Genomic DNA, 22,906 nt, shown 5'->3' with positions numbered 1-22,906 from the left:
AGGATATCTTTATATCTTAATGATAAAAGGAGCCTGGGACAGCAAACAGCAGGTAGGTATCTATTCTTGAAGGACATGAGCTGTGAGATGTGTTGGGGGAAGGGTGTGGGAGAGGAAAGGAAGTCGGAGTTAACAAGATCAAGAAAGGGGAAGGGGACAGGGGAGTTTATGGGGTCCCACAGGGAGGAAACAGAATGAAGGAAGTCATATATGGAATTAACACTATACTATTAATTTTCAAAAGGTAATTTTATTGAGCGCTTTCCTTGAGGCAAATATTAAGGTCTTTAGATATATCATTTTAAAACGATCCTGAGAAGCAGATACAATTTCCCTCTGCATTATGTGTGAGAAATAAAAACAGCCCAGTATTTGGTAAAAGGTTAAGTGTGAGGCATACAGTGCTATGAACGTGAAGCTAGAGATAGACAGGGAACAGGATCTCATCTTTTGAGTTAAGAAATTTAACTTTTTCTCCGTGGATGATAAAATATTTTTGCAGAGTTTTCAGCAGAGAATTGGGATATTTACTGAACATTTGAGGTAGGTTACTCTGGCCACTTTGTGGAGGGTGGGTTCAGGGGGCACACGTGAAGGTAGAGACACATGCTTGGAAATTAAGCTCTAAAACAAGGGATTCTCAGAATAAGCACCTGGAACAGAGTAGGAACAGGGCATGGAGGAGTGATCTTTACTTCTATTGTGTGATCTTTACTTCAAGTCTCAGTAAATCACTTCCTTGCTAGTCCTAACCCAATTTCTTCATTGACATACAAGCATACTTAGGAGATATAGTGGGTTTGGTTCCAGACCATTGCAATAAAGTGAATATTGCAATAAAGCAAATCACAATTTTTTTTTTTTTGGTTTGCCAGAGCATATAAAAGTTATGTTTACACTATACTATAATCTATTGCATGCAATAGCATTATGTCTAAAAAACAATGTACATACTTCAATGTCTGTTTTGGGGCCAGTACCATATCATTTTGATTACCGTAGCTTTGTAATATAGTCTGAAGTCAGGAACCCTGATTCCTCTAGCTCCATTCTGCTTTCTTAAGATTATTTTCATTATTAAGTGTCTTTTGTGTTTCCATACAAAATTTTTTAAATTTTTTGTTCTAGTTCTGTGAAAAATACCATTGTAATATGATAGGGATTGCATTGAATCTGCAGATTGCCTTGAGTAGTATGATCATTTTGACAATACTGATTTTTCCAATTCAAGAACACAATATATCTTTCCATCTATTTGTGTTATCTTCAGTTTCTTTCATGTGATGGTAAATGGGATTGTTTCCTTAATTTCTCTCTCTGATATTTTGTTGTTAGTGGCTTGATAATTTCTAGAGTTTTTGTATGGTTTTGACTAAAATAGGAGGGCTTCAGTTTTCAGTGGATAACTGAGCACATACACTGAAAGACAGAAGTCAGGAGACAACATAAAGATGTAAAGATTGTTTAAAATCCAAACAGCAGTATTACTTGCCAGTGCTCTATAAATGAAACAACAAAGCTTGGATGACAGCTCATCTGTTTACAACATGGTTTACTGAATATTTTAAGCCCATTGTTGAGACCTACTATTCAGAAAAAAAAAAAAAAGATTTCTTTCAAAATATTGCTGCTTATTGACAATGTAACATACCTGGTCATCCAAGAACCCTGTTGGAGATGTACAATGAGATTAAAGTTGTTTCCATGTCTGCTAAGACAACATCCATTCAGTAGCCCATAGATCAAGGAGTAATTTTGACTTTCAGATCTTATTATTTAAGAAGTACATTTCCTAAGGTGATAACTTCCAAAGATAGTGATTCCTGTGATGGATCTGCGCAAAGCCAATTGAAAACCTTCTGGTAAGGATTCACCCTTCTAGATGCCACTAAAAATATTTGTGATTCATGGAAAGAGGTCAAAATATCAATATTAACAGGAGTTTGGAAGAAGTTGATTCAAACTCTGGTGAATGACTTTGAAGGCTTCAAAACTTCAGTGGAGTAACAAGTGGTCAAGATAGCAAGAAACTAGAATTAGAAGTGGAGGGGGAAGGGTAAGCTGGGATGAAGTGAGAGAGTGACATGGACTTATATATACTACCAAATGTAAAATAGATAGCTAGTGGGAAGCAGCCACATAGCACAGGGAGGTCAGCTCGGTGTTTTGTGACCACCTAGAAGGGAAGGAGATGCAAAGGGAGGAGATATGGGGATATATGTATATGTATAGCTGATTCACTTTGTTATAAAGCAGAAACTAACACACCATTGTAAAGCAATTATACTAAGTAAAGATGTTAAAAAAAAAAAAAAGTGGAGCCTGAATATGTGACTGAATTGCTGCAACCCCATAATAAAACTTCAGTGGATGTGGATTTGCTTCTTATGGGTGAGCAAGAAAAGTGATTTCTTGAGATAGAATCTACTCCTGGTGAAAATACTATGAAAATTGTATCATGACAATTGTAACATATAACAAAATACTGTGAAAATACTATGAAAATGACAGCAAAAGATTTAAAATATTATATAAACTTAGTTGACAAAATAGCAGCCAGGCTTGAGAGGATGGACTTCAATTTTGAAAGAAGTTCTACCGTGAGAAACATGCCATCAAACAGCATTGCCTGCTACAGAGAAATCGTTTGCGAAAGGAAGAGGCAATTAATGGAGCAAACTTCATTCTTGTCTTAAGAAATTTCCACAGCTTCCCCAGCCTTCAGCAACCACCATTCTTTTCAGCCAGCAGTCATCTACATGAAGGCAAGACCCTCCACCAGCAAAAAGATTATGACCTGCTGAAGACTCAGATGATGGTTTTCATTTTTTATCAATAAAGAATTTTTAATTAAAATATGTACCTTATTTTTTTAGACATAATGCTACTACTGTACACTTAATAGACTACAGAATAATGTAAACACAAGACACAGGTTTTATACCCACTGGGAAGACAAAAAATTTGTATGACTTGCTTTATCGTGATATTTGCTTTATTGTGGTGGCTTGGAACCAAACTCACAATGCCTCTGAGGTATGCCTGTAAGACTTTTTTAACCTAGTTTTTGAGACAAATTATGCACACTCTTATTTTTAGTAAGTATTATATAATCTAATGTTTTGTCTGTTCTTAGATATTATTAAAATTATATGGATGTCTATACACCCATGTTCATAGCAGCGTTATTCACAATAGCTAAAATGTGGAAACAACCCAAGTATCCATTGACAGATGAATGGATAAGGCAAGCGTGGTATATACATATAATGGAATATTATCCAGACTTAAAAAGTAAGAAAATTTTGACATATTCTATGACATGGATGAACCTTGAGGTCATTATGCTAAATGATATGTCAGTCATAAAAGACACATACAGTATGACTCTACTTATATAAGGTATTTAGAGTAGTCAAAATCAGAGACGAAATGTAACGATGGTTGCCAGAGGCTGGGGTAAAATGAGCAAATGGGGAGTTCTTGTTTACCTTGTATAGAATTTTAGTTATAGAAGATGAAAAGTTGTGGAGATGGATGGTGGTGATGGTAGGACATCATCATGAATGTATTTTAATGCTACTGAACTGTACACTTAAAAATGGTTACAGTGGTAAATTTTATGTTATGTGTATTTTACTAGGATAAAAATGTTGGGAAAAAACAGAAACAAACAAGCAAACATAAGGATATTTTATCTGTATGTAATTCCATTTAGTAGGTCCTTCAAAAGATATCTTTCATGCTAGATGAAGGATCACATCTACATGTTAAATTCTCCTCTATGGAACAATTTAGCCAATACACCAAACTGAAACACACTGCAGGACCCTCATCTACCTGTCTATTTTACATGGCATTGGGACTACTTTATTTTTCTTATTCATGGTACAGCCACTAACCTCTCTAGAATTATTTGCGTAAGTAACACTCCTTCCCCCCACCACAGAATTTATTATTCTCTATTACTCTGAGAGAAATAAGGACATGTACATCTTTGCAGTTTATAAAAAACATATACTTAATAGAAAAAACAGTTAATGTGTATACAATAATACTCTCCTACTTTTGTATTGCAATTAATACACTTTATGTTAATTTCTCACTTTCTTTTTTTAATTAATTAATTAATTAATTAACTTATTTATTTATGGCTGTGTTGGGTCTTCATTGCTTGAGTGGGATTTTATTTTTTTAGTTGCGGCGAGCAGGAGCTACTCTTTGGTGCAGTGCATGGGCTTCTCATTGCGATGGCTTCTCTTGTTGCAGAGCACGGGTTCTTAGGAGTGTGGGTTCCGTAGTTGTGGCTCACAGGCTCTAGAGTGCAGGCTCAGTAGTTGTGGCTCATGGGCTTAGTTTCTCTACTGCATGAGGGATCTTCTCTGAGCAGGGCTCGAACCCATGTCCCCTGCATTGGTATAGATGGATTCTCAACCACTGTGCCACCAAGGAAGTCCTCTCAGTTTCATATGTTACTATGAAATCATGGCCTTTGAAGAACTGAATTTGTTTCCATTAATTCTGAGAGTTTTTTCCTGTCATCATTAATTTAAAATTGTCACAATCAGCCATTATAAGCCCCTTTAATATGGTTCCTTTTGTCTTTTTAATATTAGTCATCTCCCACCAGGCAGCCTTGAAAGAATCCTTCCTTCTGGCAATAATAGTATATTCAAAGTCCAAATTAAATTTTTCCTGCCCCAAAACATGGAATCAATCATATTCCAAAGGGCGTAGCTATTTTTTATGAGAGAACACATCAAAAAACAAAATAATCAGGAAACATGTACTGGTGTTAAGGAAGTTTGCTGAATTTTTATTGGACTTCTTTCACTGAGAACATGAGAAAAGATATTCTTTTTCTTTATTTTCATTGTTATTTCCAATTTAACATATTGCATATCTAAGTTGTTGTCAGATGGAATTTTATTAATCACTAATATTTTCCATGACACTGATTTTGAGACTGAGATTCTTCTTTATCTGGCTTTGTCTTGCTTACTGGGTAAAATATACTCCAAAGCCAAGAATCATTAATCATAACCAAAAGAAAACTAAACAATTGCTTACAGAACCTTGCCTCTGTGAAGGAGACAGGGGCAACGTTAGGGTAATATAACTGAATTAGAATGACATGAACCCAATAGTAGTGACAGCATTGAATAAGGGATGGGGCTCCAGCTCCAAAGATAGAGAGAGAGATAGATAGATAGATAGATAGATGAGAGATCACACATTATTTGCTCACTTCTTAGCATAATTAGATGTGATTAACATTCAAATTAGTAGACTAAGTAAAACAAATTGCTCTCCTCCATGTAGGTGGGCCTCATCCAAACCATTGAAAGCCTGACTAGGATAAAAAGGCTGAGTAAGAAAGAATTTGCTTACTCTGGCTGACTGATTCCAAGATAATGTATTGGTCTTCTGTCTTCAAACTCAGACTAGAACCTATACCATCAGCTCTTCTGGGTCTCCAGCTTGCCAACTGCAGATCTTGGGACATCTCAGCCTCCATAATCACATGATCCAATTCCTTATAATATGTATACAAATAAATGATAAATATATAATAAATAAATAAAGTGATATATATCCTACAATAAGAACATATATAGTAAGATAATATAATACTTATACAATAATAATATAAATAATAATATATATCCCATTGGTACTGGTTCTCTGTAAAACACTGACTAATATAATTACAATACTTATTATGTAAAATTGAAAAATTAGGAAAAAATGACTATTTACTTAATAATATGAAATAAATACCAGAAGGAAAATCTTAGTTCAAAGACAGAGAAGGAAAAATAGGAATAGGAAATGAAAGAGTCAGGGGACTACATTTTTCAATACAAATCTTGATAAATTATTTGGTATTTTATACTGTTTACAAATCTTTCTATAAAAATGAAACAAATAAAACTACTACTGACCCAAGATAAAAGATATTATAAAAATTGAGGTAAACCATACTTTAAGACTGTATGACCTTAGGAAAAGGGAGGGGAATATGGAATATTATTTTAGAACTCACAATAAAAGATGTTTTCTTTGAAATAAGAGAATAAAACCACGTTTAAAACAATAAGCTAAAATGAAAAGCACTGACAACAACAACAATAAAACAAACAAACAAAACACATTTTTGCTTGGTCTTCATGTTCAACAGTCTGAATTAATTGGCAATTAACATGGTTTTAAAGTTCATTGACTTTAATTTGAAGCCAGTTTTTGGAACCACTGCAGTAGATAAGTTTAGCACAAGCAGAAATTTCATTACACATGAAAGATGCTCAACATCACTAAGTATCAGAGAAATGCAAATCAAAACTACAATGAGGTATCACCTCATACCAGTCAGAATGGCCATCATCAAAAAATCTACGAACAATAAATGCTGCAGAGGGTGTGGAGAAAAGGGAACCCTCTTGCACTGTTGGTGGGAATGTAAATTGATACTATGGAGAACAGTATGGAGGTTCCTTAAAAAACTAAAAATAAAACTACCATATGACCCAGCAATCCCACTACTGGGCATATACCCAGAGAAAACCATAATTCAAAAAGATACATGCACTCCAGTGTTCACTGCAGCACTATTTACAATAGCCAGGTCATGGAAGCAACCTAAATGTCCATCGACAGAGGAATGGATAAAGAAGATGTGGTACCTATACACAATGGGATATTACTCAGCCATAAAAAGGAATGAAATTGGGTCATTTGTAGAGACATTGATGGACCTAGAGACTGTCATACAGAGTGAGGTAAGTCAGAAAGAGAAAAACAAATATCATATATTAAGGTATATATGTGGAATCTGAAAAAATTGGTATAGATGATCTTATTTGCAAAGCAGAAATAGAGACACAGACATAGAGGACAAATGTATGTATACAAAGGGGGAAAGTGGTGGGATGGGATGGATTGGGAGATATTGGCATTGACATATATACACTATTGATACTACGTATAAAATAGATAACTAATGAGAACCTACTGTGTAGCACAGGGAACTCTACTCAATGCTCTGTGGTGACCTAAATGAGAAAGAAATGCAAAAAAGAGTGGATATATGTATACGTATAGTTGATTCACTTTGCTGTACACTATGAACTAACACAATATTGTAAAACAACTATACTCCAATATAAAATGTATTTCTATGAAAACAACAATTAAAAATTGAAATTAGAAAAAAACGAAAAGATTTACCTATTATTCCATGTGCTTTCTGTATAAAAATCACCAGTTGGTTAGGCACTTGTGTGCAGAAAACAATTCAGATTAACTTAGAAAAGGAGGGCAAAGTTACTGGAAGAATTTGGTATGGCACAAATAAAGGAAAGCAGTGTAATCAGGTAATACAGAGGACAGGACACAAGGCATCTTCTCGGACCAAGGCAGCCGAACTGATTGAACTTTTCAGGCCACTATTATTGGGATAAATGAGCTCCAAACATTTTGTTATTCTCACCATGCCGCTCAAGATTCAAATTCCCAACAGGAAGCGTCTGATTGGCCTAGTGAGTCACATTCCTCTTAATTAGACAAGGGTAGAATCAAGAGAGCATGAGAAACAAAGGGTAGTTTTCCAAAGGAAACTCACCATTTCATTGCCAATGAAGAGGAGATAGATGACGAACAGTCAAAAGCAGTAGATATCAAATCAAAATTCCATTTCCTTACATTCATCCCCATATTACTATGAGCAATACTGCTTTAAAAACATCCAATATGTAGAGGACGCGTTGTCGTCCCTGTGTGCCCAATTCAGTTTCTCTGCTCCTCCCTCTTCGCCCCCTTTCCCGCCTCCCTTTGTGCTCCGGAGGCCCAGAGGTATCGGCGGCCGCCATCGTACTACTCGCGTCTCTGCATGAACACGGTCAGGACAAAAAATAATGTCCAAAGATATTTTGGCACTAACAGCGTGATCTATAGCAGGAAAGATGAGCAGTCTGTTCCAACTCGTGAGATTTCCAAGGAGACAGAGAGCCAACACAGTGTAAAGGAGAATACGAAAAAAAAGACGTAAAAGATTCTTAAGGGAATGAAAGTTGAATTAAGCACAGTAAATGTACAAACAACAAAGCCACCCAACAGAAGCCAACTTAAAAGTTTGGAGGCTTCAATTGGCAGACTTCAGAAAGCTCCAGAAGATGACCCCCAAAGAGAAGTGAGTCCCTGAGTTGTGGCTGCTGCATCCGCGGTTGCAGACTCTCTCCCTTTTGTTAAGCAGATGAACAAGTCAGAGCTGCTCAAGCAGCTCCAGCAGCACGAGGAAGACTCGAGGGCACAGAAGGATGGAGAGAGACCCAAAATTAGTTTCACTAATATCATATCAGATATGAAAGTTGCCAGATCTGCCACAGTGAGAGTGAGCACAAGACCAGTGCATCAGATTCAGTTTGATGAAGGGACTGATGATTTTGTTGGCCAAGAGAAGGCTGCTGATTTGAGAAAAAGTTTTAGGAAAAATATATTCAAGGGGAAGAGGCTTAATAATTTTGAGCTTAAGGCAGTTACTGAAGAGGCACCTGAAACAGAGGCAGCACCTTCTCTTTGGGATGTAGAATTTTCTAAGCAGTTAGCGGCAGTCAAAGTACAACACTTTCAGAATGGTTTTGAAGAGATGATCCAGTTGACAAAAGAGGGGAAATTGTGGGAGTTCCCAACTAACAACGAAGCAGGTTTTGATGATGATGGTTCAGAATTTCATGAACATATATTTCTGGATAAATACCTGGAGGATTTTCCAAAAACAAGGACCAATTTGCCATTTCATGGAGTTGATGACCTGTGGCCTTTCCAAAAACCCATATCTGAGTGTTAAGCAGAAGGTTGAACATATAGAGTGGTTTAGAAATTATTTTAATGAAAAACAGGACATTTTAAAAGAAAGCGGCATACAGTTCCATTGAAGACCATGGAAATTTTTATGTCAAGCTGTTGGAGATTCATATTATAATTTAAAAGTTTTACTAGAAAAAAGAATCCAATATTTAAAAGTTCAAGCTTAAATATCATCAGACAACAACTATATCCATTAACAAACTATTGCACAATTCCTTTAATGAAAAATCCACTGAATTGCATTACAAATATAATTCTATTAACAAATATAACTTCACAAACATGCTCTAGTTGTTCATCAGTTCTGTGGAAAAGAATGTATAACTCTACTGTGCTTGGAACCTTCAGCATCTCTTTTATTTTCAATAGTATTATGTTACCTTTTAAAATACAATTCAGTGGAAATTTAAGTTGCCCATCAGACTCTGCTCTTCTAGAAGAGTTGATAAAGCATAAAAGAAACTTACGCTTGCTAAGGAGAGGTCTAGAGCTCTCTTCTCCCTAGTGCTTACTACTGGTGATAGAAGTTCTTTTGGAAACACGTTATTTCAAAATTGTGTAGCTTGTTTCCTCTACACTTCCTTCAAAATACTTTTCTAGCTTTTTTGAGTACACTTTTTAATTTTTTTTTTTTTTTTTTTTTTTTACTTATAAGACATCTGAGAATATTTTGAAATAATTGGATACAAAAGTTGACTGTATGGGGACTTCCCTGGTGGTCCAGTGGTTAAGACTCCATGTTTCCACTGCAGGAGCCGCAGGTTCTATCCCTGGTCTGGGAACTAAGATCCACATGCCCTGTGGTGTGGCCAAAGGAAAAAAAAGTTGACTGTATGAACATATCTATTCCCAGAGCAGCTTCTACAGTTTTCTATCTATAAATGCTATGGTTTTTCATTAGACGATTGTAGGATTTAAGTACATTTACAAGCAATATTTAATATAAAATATATTAGAAGGTTTAGAGTGATATTTATTAAGAGAAAAGTAGATTATAGTTGTCTCCCAGAAAGACAAAGAGCTTGAACTAATCTTTGAAAAAAACATAGATCTCACATCAAAGGAGAAGTTTTCTTTTAGTAAATAAGGTTAAAATGCCTTTTCTAACAGCACAATGTTCATGTGATAGATGAATGTATCATTTACTAAAAAAAGACATTAAAAGAGGGCTTATCCCAAAAGATTTATTTCTTTGATTTGGCTAATCAAATGAAGAAAACAAGGAGTTTGTATATGTAGACCACAGCCAAGAAACTTCTCAAAGGGCTGACTCAAACATCTAGTTTGACCATCATCATAAACCTTCAAACTAGAGATATAATAACATTTGATAAATGAGGAATGAAGGCTAAGAGGACCTCTACTTTTATACTAGTTAGTTTGGAATTATCTACCTACTGAGGATGATCAGAAATGCTTGATAAAAAGTAAAAAACATCCTGAGAGCTTACAAGATTGTGAAACATTCTTAGAATAAGATCCAAGAGAAAATGGAAATTCAGAGAAATAAAACTGAGAAACATTTTTTCTAGGGGATTTTTTAACTGAGTAAAGGAAAGTAAATGCCTGAGACGGATATCAGAGGTATCAACAGCCTTGTAGGGCTTGGATGAAAAACTGTACATTGGGTTCTTAAAAGCTACATCCCCAAATTATGGTTTAATTGGAAGTAGTTCAGACTTAGTGGCTGTAAAGCAATTTCAAATCATTTCAAAACCTGGAGTTGAATGAACTGATTTAGATTGCCATTGTCTCCAGGCGCCTTGCAAGAGAAAAAGTAAATCCTCTTTTCTACAAAAGAATTGCTACAAATAGTTTTTCAACTAAATGCCTGATTCACGATGCAAAAATAAGGTACACAGAAAGGAGAGAAAACCAGCAGAAAAATAAAATAGAATAAATAAAACAAAATAAAATAAAATAACAAAGACACCAAAAAACATTCCAGAAAAAAAAATTACCATGAAGACAACATGATTAACAAAGTTGACAACATTTACACATATAGAATGACATACCCCAAAACTGGTAAATAATCTTTTTTCATACCAAGCACACACAGAACATTTACCAAAAAATGACTATATACTGATTTTGTTGGAAGCCCCCAGCACCACCTCCAGGTTTGAAAATTTACAAGGAGGACTCACAGAACTCAGTATATGGTTGTACTCATGGCTACAATTTATTATAGCAATAGATACTGTTCTGGGCTTAAAATCATGCCTCTCCCACCCTTTCCCGAATTCATATACGGATGTCCTAACCCCAAGTACCTCAGTATGGGACTGTATTTGGAGACAGAGCCTTTAAAAGATGATTAAGTTCAAATGAGGCCATTAGAGTGGGTCTTAATCCAATATGACTGGTGTCTTTATAAGTGGAGATTGGGGCACACAGATAGATGCCAAGGGCACATGAACAGAGAAACAACCATGTAAAGAGGCAGAAAATGGGTGGCCATCTGCAACCCAGGGAGAGAGGCCCCAGGAGGAACCAACCCTATCAACGTGTCAATCCAGAACTTCTAGAATCCAGAACTTTGAGAAAGTACATTTCTGTTGTTTAAGCCACCCTGTCTGTGGTATTTTGTTACACAGCTCTGGTAAACAAATACAGATATCAAGAAAATCAGCAAAGGGAAAAGCCACATGTAGTAAAGTATCAAGGAAATCAGGCATAAGCTTCCAAAAGTCCTCTCCCAGTAGACACATAATTTCTCTAGCAGTGAGTTATGACAACATGTGTAAAACGCTCTCACCAGTCTCTAAAAGACTCATTTATTGGGAGTTGGTCATGCATGCACCCTCTGCCTATCACGTATCAAAATTACAGACTCCAAGAAGGAAAGCAGGTGTTCAGCATAAAACATATTGTTGTACAAACAAGTTAGGCACAGTGAACCACTCTTACTAGTTCTGGAGATGACTGGAACCCCCTTGAAACCTAAGTTAACAGACCCCAGCCCAGGGCCAGCCTTGCAAGCAGGCTTTACTAAGGAAAGCAGTTTCAGCCCTGTTATTTCAACTTTTTTCTGCACGGTCCTCCTCTTGCCCTCTGGTCAAGGCATATTTACAACAAAATTATTATCAGGAGAACCCACCAAATTGCAGTGTTATCTCAGTGATAACCTTTAGGGGTCATGAATTTATTCAGTTAAAACAAATCCCATTTACCATAAAAGTCTATCTTAGAAAACAAGTGCCGTCCTCCTTACCCTTTTTAACCTGGCCCACAGCATCAATTTAGTCACAGCAGCATTCTGGTCTATAAGTTCAAGTCGACCTGAATGCCTTCCAGGAGTAAGGCAGTGTCTTGACAGGATACACACATAAAAAGTATAATCCCAGAGGGCACATGCAGAACATTATAATATAATAAAGAATTTATCGTTGTTAGGGACCCACAAACAGGATCTACATTAATTAGGCAGAGTATAAGTTAATAGCGCCCTTGATGTGGCCTCCCACCCTGGGGCCTATTGCCCTAGGATTCTAAGTCCCGTCCACTTAACTCAGTTCAGTTCTTGGTTTCAAATGAACCGCCTGAGACAGGCAATTCCAAATAGTTTTGCTTGTCCCTGACACCAGTTCATCCTCATTGCAAATGTGAATGGCATCTGGAGGTGTTCTGCGTGGAAAGTGCTGAGGCCACCCCCTGCTGTCTCAGAGACAGGTGTGATCATAGGCCCAGCAGTAAGATTGATTCAAAATGCTCACAGCAGCTTGGAAAGTCAACACTGGGGATTTTTCTCTTTGCTTCGGTAGGAGGAAAAAGCTTCCAGGGACAGTTTTGAAAAATAAAGATCATTAATCCCCTCTTCATTCCCCATGTCTGCCCAGGTACCGGGGTTTTGTTTTTACTCTGTTAGTAAAAAGTAAGTATATCTCATTCAGCAATCATAACTTTATACTTTTTCAATTATCCCTACTGTTACCCAAATCATTCATATAGAAAAGTTGTATGCAAGAGAGTCCAAGCTTTTTCTCCAGTTAAAAAAAGACAAAATAAACCAAAAACAAACAAAAAACAAGTCTTGTATACCACTTAATCAGAAAGACACTTCCTGTTTAGAAATTAGAACAAAATCCTGAGTTTTCAAAAATTTTTGAAATGAGTTTGTACACCCTCCATCCCTTTCATTCTGATCACTCACCTAGTGAGCAACCTACCAAACACAATTCCTTTTTCTGGAAATAGCTGCATTTAGTAATAAAATTGCTTACTGAGTTGCGGCACCAGGAGAAAGTTGAGGGAAGTAGGCTCAAGCTATCAGTTTATGACTGCAAGCTATAACTAATCAGAAAAGCCAAACACAGGTCAACAGCAGTGAACATTCCCCAGTGGGTCAAGAGTCTCATCTGTCGGACGTGGGTGGAGGGTTCACCATCCCCATGATGTTTCCTCTTCCCAACTTTCAGCCTTTGGCAGAGATCACAAGTTAGGAATGCAATCAGTCTCAGAAATATAAAATTGGTCCAGAGCTCAGATAGTTCCATCAGAGAATAAGCCCTTTTCTGTGGGCATTTGTATATGACACAGATGGTTCAGTCAGCATCAAGGATATTTTCATAGTTTATGATCCCACAGAGGGAGATCCTAAACCTGCAGCAGTCTTAGAATCTGAGTTCTGTTTATTAGAGAAGTATGCCTGCCTCGTTTTAGTATAGCACATGCTGAGGCCAAAACAGCCCATAACAGGCAATATTAGGTTTTAGCTTGGAGTTAGATCCAGGTAATGAGTATCTGAATTCAGATTCTAAAAAATTCAGTGGCTTTTCGTTAGCAGCAGCAAAGCCGAAATTCAATAGGACCAGACAGCTGTATTCCAACTCCAAGTGACAAGCAAAGATTTCCTGACCTTTTTTTGTCTTGTAAGTCTGAGTGTCCAAACTGATCCACTCAAAAATATGCACATTAGGCTAGAAAAGTATCTGCCTCTAAGGGTCAGATATCTTATTTTATAAGAGCTCATAAGCAATTAAAAACTGTTTTACAGTATCAAAATTGTATCTCCACCTGGAGATTGACTCTCTGTTCTTGTATCTCCCTTTATTCAGGGGCTCTAATAGTAGGCAAAAATCAGAATCAGAAACATCAGTTACAAAGCCATATTTTTAAAATACGTCAAGAACCTCAATTACAACCAACTCACCCATGATAAAAAGCAAGGAATCTGTATCCTAAGAGCACATTTCTTTGCAGCTTTCCCTGATTGTGATGCTCCCTCTAGGATTTGTGAAATTACAAACATTTACAAAAATTTTATTATATATTCAGATGCAATAATCACAAAGTACAAAGCCAATTAAAAATCTCTTTATAAGCTATTGTAAATTTATTATAACTTCTATCGGTAAATTTCACATTTACAGGTTTAAGTTCACAGTTTCTGAGGGAGCTCCAGCTGCAATGCACAGCGGAGGCAGGAGGTCTGCAGCAGTTGAAGAAGCAGTTAGGATGAAGAAATGGCAAGAGTATTTTTCCTTTTATCCCCCGTCTGGTTTATCTAAAGCTTTGATCCAATTCTGGCAACTGATCTAATCTTCTTCTCCCACTTGGAGGAGAGAAAATATAAACTTTTAACATTTCTGGGCTATCTAAAGATCACATTTGGGAACGTTTGGTCTCTTTGTTTCTCCTTCCACTGGGAAGAGAGACAACAACCAAAGACATTACCGGACTGCATTCTTTTCTCCTCGCTGTAGTTGGATTACCAAAAATAGCTAGAGAATCCAGCAAGCTGATTCTCCTGGAGTAGATAAATCATTTTTAAATTCCATGTGTAACTTTTCCCTTTCACAATAGACAGCAATTCAGCTGCTCTTTCATACCATGGCTAACTTATAGACACCCAACAAGTGGAGGTTTATCCTTCTCCACCCTTTGAACTTGCTTTTTCCCAAACAATGTTTTTGCCATATTTCAGTGGGTCAAGGTCACGCTAGCACATCCCACTTCTAACACCAATTATGTCAGGGCAGGACTCACAGGAATCAGTATAGTCTTACTCATGACTATGATTTACTACAGCAAAAGGATCCAAAGCAAAATTAACAAAGGGAAAATGTGAAGAAGTAAAGTCAGGAGGAAACCAGGTTCATGCTTTTCTCAGTCCTCTCAGTTACATCAGGTACTATTACTGTTAATTTCTTTTTCTACAGTATTTAATTAATCCAAGCTTACTCCTTTTACTATAGACATTGTACCTTTTATGCTTGGAGTTGTTCATTTCTATTTTTGTTTCTGTTTTCATGTCTGCACATTTTTATTTTTATCTGTGTCCAAAACTCTATTGCACAAATCTGCTCATTTCTATACCTCTGGTGCCTTCCACTTAATATATACCTAATAGATTAATAAATATTTTACTGAATAACAAGTTATAGCTGTCCTGTATGTTTCCCTTCAAGTGGGATCAGATATTTGAATATCTCCTTTTCCTGGAAACAGGCTATCTTCATAAGAAAGTGAAGAAGAAATATCTTCTAGCCTCAGCGTTACATCACCACCATTTTAAAGATGTTGTCTTTATGCTTACTTCATGATGATTACTACACATACCTGCACTACCAAGAGCCTGTCTGATCGTAGGGCTAAGCTTCCTGCACCTGGAGAAGGCTTTGTTCTTTAACAGTTTCATGCCCGTTGTGAGTAACTCACTTATTTCTCTTGACTTCTTGGCATCTCCTGTTTTGTAGTTGTATCACTGACTCCACAAACGTAAAATAAAAACAAGAAAACATTTATTCTCAGAAATATTCAGAATATTGCTATCTTATTCTTAAACTGTACGTTTGAGTATACACTAGTGCAGCTATTCTTATTAAAAAAAAACCTGGCTAAAGAAGTAGATCTGTGAAGAGAGACTTGGAAACAAGAAGGGCATTTCTGGGTTGTATAAGAAGTCATCACAGAGAAAGAGTAATTTTTATGTTTGTTTTCATACAAAACGAGATAAAATTTAGTATATAATATATCATTCCTCAACTCAAAGCCAAGGTTATGAAGAGGTGAGAAGTCATGGGGTTATAGGTATTGCAGGAAAAGGAATTTTCCTTGCTTTTTCTTTTACATAGAACATACACTTTTTTTACCCTTTGTAACAGTGTATTACCCAAGGAGATTACCACACATCTCTCTTGCCAACCTTGTTGTAGTGCTCTGAATAAACAGAGTACACTCTTCTCTGTATGCCTGGGAATTTCTTTGGGCTTTGTAGCCATTATCTTGCTACCAGCGAAGGGGTGGCCCCTTCACATAAAATTCTTGCCTTAAATTCTTCTTTCATTTTAGTTTTTCTCTTAGAACTTAATCCTTCTAAGCATCAAGAAGATTAGAGATTGCTACTCTTACTTTTTTTTTTTCCTAGTAGGGAGGAAAAGGAACTAACATTGATGTCTTTTGTCAAAGGCTCATCTCAGGATGATTCTTCAGTAGTTCTACATGTTACCTCCTGTCAAATCTGCTCTGAATAGCCTCATATCCACCCACACCCAACTTATCTTACAAGTGAGTCTGGAAGAACAACTAAAACTATGCATATGAAACTTCATAAACTACAAAGATTAATTGAATTAAATGATTGATTTTTGATTTTTGCATATGTGATTGTAGTATCTGAATACTGTTGATAAGTTTTTTAAAGCAAAAATATTCTTACAAAAACATTAGAAAATCTAGAAGGTTGTCACTATTCAGGAAGAAAAAAACTACAAGTAATTTATTTAAAACAAAATTTAGTGCATAAAGGAACCAACTGAAAATGACATCAAGAACTTATTCCATTTTCAGAGGAAGCAAACAACATTTTGCATTAATATAGAAATACTTATTGCATAGTCCCACCAAAACCCCCAAATCTAGAGGGGTAAAGAAAGCATGGCAAGTCCATAGGATCTATTATTGGCTGAACTGTATCCCCTTGATATTCATATGCTGAAGCTTTCACCCCCAATGTGATTATATTTGGAGATGGGGCCTTTAAGGGGTTAATTAAGATTAAATGAGGTCATATGAGTGGGACCGTAATCTGATAAGACTTGTGTTCTTATAAAAAGAGGAAAATACACCAGAGATGTATGGGCACAGAAAAAAGGCCATGTGAAGACACAGCAAGAAGGTGGCTGTCTGTAAGCCAAGGAGAGAAACTTCAGTAGATATCAATCCTACTGGCACCTTGATCTTGAACTTCCAGCCCCAGAATTGTGAGAAAATAAATTTCTGTTATTTAAACCATTCTGTCTGTGGTACGTTCTTCTAGCAGCCCTAGCAAACGAATACAGGGTCCATAGGAACTACCTCACTTAGATTTATCTTCAAATTCATGATTTTAACTGATTTTAATTTTAAAGCAAGTGCTTTCATAGGTCTCTCTCTGTCCAAGTCTGACTTCTTTATATGGAACATATAAAAATCGACAATTAGTTCAGCAGCTTCACCAGAAATAGAGAACACTCAGTCATGTCAATGGAACTCTCTCCACATTTCTCAGATGTTAGCTCTCTTAAGAAGTAATATAGTTTAAATTCACTGATCCTTCATTATAAACCCTGGCTTAGTATGAAGAACAGGCTGTTAGGTAGAAGCTACTAAGACGTTTTGTGGGGCAAAGCAGATATCATGAGTACTTGATTTTTGAGTTTATAAGGATAAATAAATAATAGAAGATATCAAGAAATATAGTTGGAAATTGAAACACTGCATAATCTACAATCTTGCACATTCTTATGTATGCCTAAGAATAAATACACAAATAGATGGAATGAAATAGAAAATTCATAAAAAGTTATTTAAACTCATCCAAGAATAAATAAATTTGAGTAGAAAAAAATTTTAAGGGTATATGCTTTCATACTCAGAACACTTTTCCTGGAGATCACATCCAACCTGTCAGCTTCAAACAATATATCTCTATGCTCACAATGTTCAAATCTCTATATCAGGCCTAGACTAGCCTTTTCAAACCCGTGTTTTCCTCAGTAAATTATTTTACAAAAATTATGAGCTAATATTTAAAAACACAAAGATCTTTATCTTACATGGCACATAAAAATAATGTTAGATGTATAAAAGAGTTGAACATAAGAAATAAAATGGGAAAAATAGGAAAAAAGAAAAAGAAACTAAGCTGTGGAGCTAAATCACGTGTGTTATGAATTACAGGTGAATTTGTCACCTCGGTAATGTGGACACAGGTGGTTTATTTTTTTTTTTTTTGTGGTATGCGGGCCTCTCACTGTTGTGGCCTCTCCCGTTGCGGAGCACAGGCTCCGGACGCGCAGGCTCAGCGGCTATGTCTCATGGGCCCAGCCGCTCCGCGGCATGTGGGATCTTCCCGGACCGGGGCACGAACCCGTGTCCTCTGCATTGGCAGGCAGACCCTCAATCATTGTGCCACCAGGGAAGCCCCACAGGTGATTTTTTACTTACTGCTCTCAGAAGTTTGATACAGTCTCTCACTTTAGGATTAGTGATTAGCTAAAAGCAAATAGTGGAAGGGCCATGGAAATATAAGATAAAAAATATAATTAAAAATGAAAGAAGCTCTTTGAGGAAGACTCTGTCACCGCTGCAGAGGAGCCTTGGGTCACACGCATCTGCTCCTGACTCACCGCTCTTCACTTTTGCTGAGGAACAAGTCGGTCAGGAAGATCTGCTACAGCCATGGCTTTTAAAGTGAGCCGAACATTTCTCTTTTTGAATTATGGTTTTCTCAGGGTATATGCCCAGCAGTGGGATTGCTGGATCATACGGTAGCTCTACTTTTAGTTTTTTAAGGAACTTCCATACTGTTCTCCATAATGGTTGTATCAATTTACATTCCCACCAACAGTGCAGGAGGGTTCCCTTTTCTCCACATCCTCTGCAGAATTTATTGTTTATAGAGTTGTTGTTGTTGTTGTTTTAACATCTTTATTGGAGTAAAATTGCTTTACAATGGTGTGATAGTTTCTGCTTTATAACAAAGTGAATCAGTTATACATATACATATATCCCCATATCTCCTCCCTCTTGCTTCTCCCTCCCTCCCACCCTCCCTCTCCCACTCCTCTAGGTGGTCACAAAGCACCGAGCTGATCTCCCTGTGCTATGCAGCTGCTTCCCACTAGCTATCTATTTTACGTTTGGTAGTGTATATATGTTCATGCCACTCTCTCACTTCATCCCAGCTTACCCTTCCCTCTCCCCGTATCCTCAAGTTCATTCCCTAATAGGTCTGCATCTTTACTCCCTTCTTGCCCCTAGGTTCTTCTGGCCATTTTTTTTTTAGATTCCATATATATGTGTCAGCATACGGTATTTGTTTTTCTATTTCTGACTTACTTCACTCTGTATGACAGTTTCTAGGTCCATCCACCTCACTACAAATAACTCAGTTTCATTCCTTTTTATGGCTGAGTAATATTCCATTGTATATATGTGCCACATCTTCTTTATCCATTCATCAGTTGATGGACACTTAGGTTGCTTCCATGTCCTGGCTATTGTAAATAGAGCTGCAATGAACATTTTGGTATGTGACTCTTTTTGAATTATGGTTTTCTCATGGTATATGCCCAGTAGTGGAATTGCTGGGTTCTATGGTAGTTCTAGTTTTAGTTTTTTAAGGAACGTCCATACTGTTCTCCATAGTGGCTGTATCAATTTACATTCCCACCAACAGTGCAGAAGATTCCTTTTTCTCCACATCCTCTCCAGCATTTATTGTTTCTAGATTTTTTGATGGCCATTCTGACTGGTGTGAGGTGATACCTCGTTGTAGTTTTGATTTGCATTTCTCTAATGATTAGTGATGTGGAGCATCTTTTCACGTGCCTCTTGGCCATCTGTAAGTCATCTTTGGAGAAATGTCTATTTAGGTCTTCTGCTCATTTTTCAATCAGATTCATTGCAGCACTATTTACAATAGCCAGGACATAGAAGCCACATAAATGTCCATCGACAGATGAATGGATAAAGAAGATGTGGTACATATATACGATGGAATATTACCCAGCCATGAAGAGAAATAAAATTGAGTTATCTGTAGTGAGGTGGATGGACCTAGAGTCTGTCATACAGACTGAAGTAAGTCAGAAAGAGAAAAACAAATACTGTATGCTAATGCATATATATGGAATCTAAAAAAAAAAAAAAAAAATGGTACTGATGAACCTAATGGCAGGACAGGAGTAAAGATGTAGACATAGACAATGGACTTGCAGACACAGTGGGGAAGCTGGGACGAAGTGAGTGTAGTAGCGACATATACACTACCAAATGTAAAATAGATAGCTGGTGGGAAGAAGCTGCATAGCACAGGGAGATCATCTTGGTGTTTTTTGACAACCTAGAGGGGTGGGATTGGGGGGTGGGAGGGAAGCTTAAGAGGGAAGCAATTATACTCCAAAAAAATAAAATAAAATTATACTCCAGAAAAATAAAATAAAACAATAAAGATAGCAGAAAGAATCCCATGGAGACACAGGTGGTGATTCACCAGATTAGAATCACCCTCACCAGCCGCAACATGAAGTCTTTGGAGAGGGTATGTGCTGATCTGATCATTGGTGTGAAGGAAAAGAATCTCAAAGTGAAAGGACCGGTTCAGATCCCTACCAAAACTCTGAGAATAACAAGGAAACTACAAGGAAAACTCCTTGCGGTGAAGGTTCTAAGACTTGGGATCGTTTTCAGATGAGGATCCACAAGCGACTCATTGACCTGCACATCCTTCTGAGATTGTCAAGCAGATCACTTCCATCAGTATTGAGCCAGGAATCGAGGTTGAAGTCACCATTGCAGATGCTTAAATCAACATTTTTAATAAATTGATAATCAGTTGTTAAATTTTGTTGACTTTTATTCATAATACTGACAGGTCTTAGGAATAGAGTTGTGCTATGGAATTCATTCCACCTTTTAAGCAGAATAATTAAAATTAGATGGATAGGGCTTCCCTGGTGGTGCAGTGGTTGAGAGTCCACCTGCCGATGCAGGGGACACGGGTTCGTGCCCCGGTCCGGGAGGATCCCACATGCGGAGCGGCTGGACCCGTGAGCCGTGGCCACTGAGCCTGCGCGTCCAGAGCCTGTGCTCCGCAACGGGAGAGGCCGCAACAGTGAGAGGCCCGCGTACCGCAAAAAAAAAAAAAAAAAAAAAAAAATTAGATGGATAGCCAAAAAAAGAAAGAAAGAAAGAAAAATATTAGGATATTAGGGACTTCCCTGGCTGTCCAGTGGTTAAGACTCCACCTTCCAATGCAGGGGGTGTGGGTTTGATTCCTGGGTGGGGAGCTAAGATCCCACCTGCCTTGTGGCCAAAAATACAAAACATAAAACAGAAGCAATATTGTAACAAATTTAGTAAAGACTTTAAAAATTGTCCATATCAAAAAAATCTTTAAAAAATATTGGATTCATTCAAACAAATAACCAGTATCAAACAATTCATTAATTAGTATTTATCACATACTCACTCCATACCATTACACTGGTAATGGCATATTGAATAAGACAGGCAATGGACCTGTTGTAATTGAGTTTACATTTTTAGGGTGAGGATAAGCAAAATGTGAAAGATGAAATTTATGAGTATAAACATCAAAAAGAAGGTAATTTGGAAAAAAAAAGTAACATATCTGAAAAAGTAGCACATTAAGCTATTCTTAACATTCTCATTACAGTGTGAATTAGATCTTTTAAATATTTTATTATTAAAACACAGCTTTGGGCTTCCCTGGTGGCACAGTGGTTGAGGGTCCGTCTGACGATGCAGGGGACGTGGGTTCGTGCCCCGGTCTGGGAGCATCCCACGTGCCGCGGGGCAGCTGGGCCCGTGAGCCATGGCCGCTGGGCCTGCGCGTCCGGAGCCTGTGCTCCGCAACGGGAGAGGCCACAACAGTGAGAGGCCCACGTACCGCAAAAAAAAAAAAAAAAAAAAAAACACACAGCTTTTGGGGAGGTTATAAGAGAGGGGAGAGATGTAGGTGTCTTGAGAACCAATGGTATTACTGAAAACTATGAAAGTCCAGATTGACAGAGAGGGTTTAAGGGGGAAGAGTTAAAACAATTTCTCTTATTTCACAAATAGGCCTTTGGAGAAAAGGCCTAGGTTTGGGATGACAAGAACTTAGATTTTATCCATGAAATGTCACTCTAGCTGTATAACTTGGGGAACTTTCTTGGTTCTGCAGGCCTCATTTAAACAAACAAACAAAAAGTTGATTCTCCTACCAATCACATTTCCTGTAGGCACTGAATTAACATATAGAGAGCTTCCTACAGATATACGTCCTAAGGTCATAGAGTAGTTAATGAGTTATTTTCCAATTAGATAAATGCTGGCTGCTACAATGACTATTATACCTTCACAGGGTTGTTATGATTTGATGTGATAGAATTCATATGAACTGGCACAATAGAAGACAGTTTATATTTTTATATCTCACTAACTGCTCATTTTATGCTACTGTATAATTCCTTTAACTTCAAGTATATAAAGAAGCTGACTGTACTGTCTTCTCTTCCTTCTTGTTTCCATACGGGAGAGGGGAATTTCTCATCATCCAGTTGTGTAATAAATAATGTCATGCTGTTTCTGCTTCTAGGAGGTTTCCTAAGTATCCATCAGCTGCAGAACAAAGATGGAAAGGGAGAGAGGGAGTTAGAGAGTGAGAGAACACAGCATGATACCAGAAGGGAATTACCCATGAAACTATGGACCTTACTAGGTTATGAAAACCCAGGGTATTGGGACTTCCCTGGTGGTCCAGTGGTTAAGAATCCGCCTTCCAGTGCAGGGGATGCAGGTTCGATTCCCTGGTCGTGGAACTAAGATCCCACATGCCGCGGGGCAACTAAGCCTGTGTGTTCTGGAGACCGTGCACCACAACTACAGAAGCCCCACATGCCACAACTAGGACCTGATGCGGCCAAAAATAAAACAAATAAATATTTAAAAATAACCCAGGTTATCAAATGACAGGTCCCAAAGATAATTTGGATATGTCTGGAAGAAGGGTAGTTTGATAACATTGGGAATTTGTGTTGATAATTAC

The 22,906-nt window shown here is 37.3% G+C and overlaps 2 pseudogenes; both read left to right on the top strand.

The window, feature by feature from the left end:
• The window catches only part of LOC132427896 (small ribosomal subunit protein mS31 pseudogene), an 84,863-nt pseudogene extending 75,930 nt beyond the window's left edge, over nt 1-8,933 (top strand).
• A 1,905-nt stretch (nt 8,934-10,838) lies between these two features.
• Nucleotides 10,839-20,660, top strand: LOC132427895 (small ribosomal subunit protein uS10-like; annotated as a pseudogene).
• Nucleotides 20,661-22,906: the final 2,246 nt, after the last annotated feature.

The sequence above is a fragment of the Delphinus delphis genome, chromosome 7 (genome assembly GCF_949987515.2).
Source record: "Delphinus delphis chromosome 7, mDelDel1.2, whole genome shotgun sequence".
Taxonomy (NCBI): Eukaryota; Metazoa; Chordata; class Mammalia; order Artiodactyla; family Delphinidae; genus Delphinus; species Delphinus delphis.
Note: the sequence above shows the minus strand (reverse complement) of the source record. Positions and strands in the feature narration are given on the sequence as shown.